Source organism: Echinops telfairi, unplaced genomic scaffold (genome assembly GCF_000313985.2).
Source record: "Echinops telfairi isolate 266 unplaced genomic scaffold, ASM31398v2 ScPeMD7_2;HRSCAF=8, whole genome shotgun sequence".
NCBI classification, from domain to species: Eukaryota; Metazoa; Chordata; class Mammalia; order Afrosoricida; family Tenrecidae; genus Echinops; species Echinops telfairi.
This window is the reverse complement of record NW_022103898.1, coordinates 57,590,282-57,595,330: the sequence shown is the minus strand read 5'-3', so window position 1 is coordinate 57,595,330 and position 5,049 is coordinate 57,590,282.

The window sequence follows — 5,049 nt, the reverse complement described above, 5'->3', positions numbered from 1 at the left end:
TTCTTCTACTCTATTTGTCCATCTTGATGACAATTCCACGTGAATGTTAATATTTGAACTTCATCATAAACCAGGAAATTCCAACAGTTCACATTAAGACCATTTTAACACACGGTAACTCTGAATGTGAAGAACAGAGCTCACTCCATAGAGTTTTCCGTTGCTTATTTTGTTTGTTTTTTGCTGGATTTTGTTTTTATTGTTCTCTTGGTTTATTAAAAAAGATTGATCACCCACTTCCTTTATATAAATAAATTACTATAACATCTGAACTTTTGGCCACATTGCTTAATATGTTTTTAAGTTAGCGCTATATTTGTGAGACTCACACCTATTTATTTGTAGTTGTGTTACAATAGCTCAATATGGTGACTTTTTAACCATTTCTACTTTCTTTAATATAAAACTATCTTAGCAAAACATACAAATTCAACAATTCCCACATGTTCCATTTTGGGACATTAATTGCATCCTTTGGGTTTAGCACCATTCTCACCTTCCTTTTCTGGGCTATTCTGCTCCAATTAACATAAATTCACTATCTGCTATATTCCTGTTTAACATTTAGAGTTGTTGTTGTTGTTGCAAATTTGATCCCCTCTATAGAGTTGTTGCTGCAAAACTGATCCCAAATTTGATTATTTTATAAAAGTAAAACAGGTTTATTGGCACGTCATCCACACATTACCCAGTTCAGTCATTTAAGCTGTGACCTGTCAGAAGCAGGTTCCCAGGCTTTTCTTAGACGCTGGTCCTTGATGGAGTCAATTCAACAATTTTTCAGTTAAAATTGAGCATCTAATAGCATAATAAGACTCAGGAAGCAGAAAATGTTAGTTCTTCCAGCTTGTTTTAGTTTTTCAAACTTGTTTTTTGAACTTGTAGTCCTTCAAAGTTTCCATATACATTTTGTTAACATGTTTTTGGATTTCTTCAGATAGCCTTTAAAATTTTTGTTACATATCGAATATTTGTATTATACTGATTTTATCTTAGTTAGGGAGCCTTTATTTGTTTCTTATCCTCATACATAGAATTACCAATGTCTTTTATGATGATCTTGTCATCTGTAAATTTATCAGTTTTACATTTTTCATAAATTGCATCGTGTATTTTAGACAACCATGTGATCTGCAAATTCACCCAGTTTTACTTGTATCATTTCAATCTGGTTGCCCTTTCTTTATTTTCCTGGCCTTGGTTCACTGCTTGAACATCGAGCACAATGTTGAATAGAATTGATGGGAGCTGGCATTCTTCTTGTTTCTGACCTTCAGGGAAAAGCATTGTCATTCATCATTAAGTACGATGATAGCTGTGGGTTCCTCAAAAATTTTTTTAATCAGTTTAAGGAAGGGTATTTTAATTTCTGATTTGAGGGTTTATATTTAGGAAGAGAAGAGGATATATACAAGTATTTGAGAGGTTGTACCTTTAAAATATGATAAAACAAAAATTTTTTCATTTTTATTTTGTTAATAGTGGGAATTACATCGATTGACTTTTGTATGCTAAATCAACCTTCTATTCCTAGTATATAACCCATTTGGTAATTATTAAATTGTTATTGCTATATCCTCTTCCCTAAATTATTTGTATAATTTTTGCATCTATATTTATAAGTACTATTGTTCTGTAAGTTTATTTTCTTGGAATTTATTTGACTGATGTTGTTTTCAGCATAGTCTTGGCCTCAGGACTTGAGACGTAATTGGTTCTCATCAATTATCTGGAAAGATTTCTCTAAAATTGCTATTAGTTCTTATTTAAATATTCGGTTATATTAGCAATGAAACAAGCTAGGCAATTTGGTTTTGTTTGAAGGATTTTTACGTCTAATTTCAATATTTTTAATAAATGTAAGTCAATTCAGATTTTATATAACTTCTCAGTGTCTTTAAAGATGTGTCCGTTTCACGTTAGTTGCCATATTAAGCAAAGTTGTTCACAATATACCTTAAACATCTTCTAATATCTGTCGACTGTGGAGTGAGAAAGCATTTCTCATAACAAGTCTTGTCAAATTGATTGAGGCTTCTTTCTACTCCTTCCCCGACACTTCCAGTCATCCTGGATAGAATTTTATACATGTTATTGATCTTCTGTATGAATATCAAATTCAAATCATATAAATAACTCTGTTTCTAAAAACTCATAATTATGGACATATATAGTAAGAAGAAAAAACTTTTAAAAGTAAACTGCTTTTAAAGTAAAATTTGCAGTTAAAATAAAATGTGTATTTAGGTAAAGAAAATATCTAATGCAATGACACATACCCTGTTTCCCCGAAAGTAAGATATACCCCGAAAATAAGACCTACTTACAGTTTTGCCTCTCACTGAAATATAAGGCATCCCCTGAAAATAAGGCCTCCCAGAAAATAAGGACCCCCAAAGCTACCATAACTGTGGATCCTGGACCCTAGCGGCAGGTGCCAACTTGTAGCTCACTGTTGGCCACAGCACAGCCAGCGCAGATGGGAAGTGCGAGGTCTCTTTTAATAAAACAATAAACAATAAATGTGTACCGTATTCTTCTTCATGGAAAAATAAGACATCCCCTGAAAATAAGACCTAGCGCATCTTTGGGAGCAAAAATTAATATGACACTGTTTTATTTTGGAGAAACAGGGTATGAAAAGTGCTCTGTGTGTAGAAAAGGCACAACCAGAAATCGTGTCCATGGCAGCCTTGACAACTAAGCACCACTTCTGTGAGCTGATTGGCTTGCCAAACTACCAGACTGGAAAGCGAGCACTCTGGCGCCTCGCTTTAGGTGCGGTCTCTGCTCTTTGTGTCATTTAGCTTCCTGCGAGTCCATCAGGTGTCAGAGTTGCAGGAGGAAGGATTTACCTCTTAACTGACCAGACCAGAAACCAGAAACCACCATCCCAAGGGTCATTGCTTTGTTTATCGTAAGTGTAACTTCGGGTCTGCCCAGTTTCTGCCTTCCTTCCTTTAACTCACATGTTCACAGGGCTTTGTGAATTAGTTTATTGATTTGTTATCCTATTGGACAAATACATTTGACAGTGTGGAATGTCACAAATTTTTGTAAGTCCTGTGTTATATGGGATGCTCAAAGTATCTTCTCAAATAGTTGCCTTCTGATGCCATTTACTATCTATAATTTGAATTTCATATGTGATTTATTTCTAGTATGACTGACTTATTAATTATTTTCTAATGACTCTGACTTTAATAGTGTTTAATAGTCAATTATATCATCACCACAATTAACTTTGGGACCTTTTCTTCTTTATTTTCTTCTTTCTCATATCCATTGATGTTGGCTGCCCATCTCTCCACACCCCTCTCTGGCTTACCCTCCCCTCCTGTGCCCTAGGTCATTATTAATCCAGCTACTGTCTCCATGCATCCACCTACCACTTCCCATACAGATAAACAGACAAAATAAGGGCAAACTACCAATAAAAACACAGCAACAGTGTCCATACAAAACAGAGAATGACTTGAATTTAAGAAAAAGTAGAGAATATAAGGTATTTAGAATAAATTCACATTGGGTCCAGAGGGATCAAATGACAAGGTGTTCCACTACAGCCTAAATACAGTTGCTAAAATCAACTTTACAATGATCCTTGTCTGATATTACAGCTGTTAACATTACTAGTCTATGTGCACTGGGTATTCAGTGGGGAATCAATCTTCACAGGGATTCTGCATATGGATTTTGGGCTACCATTATTATCCATGAAAGATTCTGTAGACAAATTATTGAGTGATGCAGGAAGCATCAAGAGAAGATAGAAGGAATACACAGAGTCACTGTACTAAAAAGAATTTAATATTCAGGATTTAGGGAGGTAGCATATGAGCAAGAACCAGCTACACTCAAGTAAGTTCAAACTGTACTGAATGCATTAGCCAAACCAGACTCCAGGAATTGCTGGAGTAACAATTGAAAGGTTTCACAAAGCTGAAGAAGAACTGGAAGCACTTACTCATCTATACTAGGAAATTTGGAACTAGACAGCTAGTTGGCCAATTGACTGCAAGAGATCCATATTGTGTCCATTCCTGAAAAAAGGTGACCCAACAGGATGCTCACACTAGAGAATGATGTCATTGACTTTACACACAAGTAAAGCTTTGCTTAAGATCATCCAACAATACTTGCAGCAGGACCTAAACAAGGAATTGCCGGAAGTGCAGCATGGATTCAAAAGAGAACGTGGAACAAGGAATATTATTGCTGATGTCACATAGATCTTAGCTCAAAATGCAGAATACCAGAAAGAATGTTTACTAGGCGTTTATTGATTATGCAAAGGCATTCAACTGTGTGGGCCCTAATGAACTCTGGATGACCTTGAGAAGAGTGTGACCGCTTCATTGCTCTCCTGACCTTGTACATGAATCAAGAGGCCGTTTTGAGAACTGAACAAGGGAACACTGCATGGTTTAAAATTAGGAAAGGTGTGCATTAGGGTTGTATTCTCTCACCATACTTGTTCAACATGTACTCTGGGTGTGATAGGTTTATTGTACCAACCTGGCCATTAAGAACATGTAGGATTAATCATGTCAGAGTTTGATTGGAGGGCATAGCGATAAATGGCTCTGCAAGGTCCACCCCATTCTCTCTGGCTCTCTGATGATCAGACCAGCATGCTGCTGCTTTAGCTGGTTCTCTGCCTCAACCTGTGTGCTGCACCACCTGTGGGCCCAGGCAACCTATGGGTGGTGGATCATGTCACTAGAGCTTGAGGCTTCTTCAAGACCTTCTTCACCATGCTGCTGGTGTGTTCATCGCTTGAGCTTGAGGCTTGTCTTGAAGCTGGTCGATCCTGTCGCCTTGAATTCGATATCCCATCTGGGTCTGCTTCACTAAGCCCCCGAGCTACTGACTGTTGCTGACTCTTCCTGATGTTTGCTGCCTATAGGCAGACTCTGCCTGCCTTGTCCGAAGGAGGACTCTGCTGTCTACTTCCTTGACCTTGGACACAGCAGCCCATGTGAGTTGAAGAATTTCCAGTATATTAGCTGTTCGATGGAAGTGAGCTGAACTGAGCCCTCTGTACTG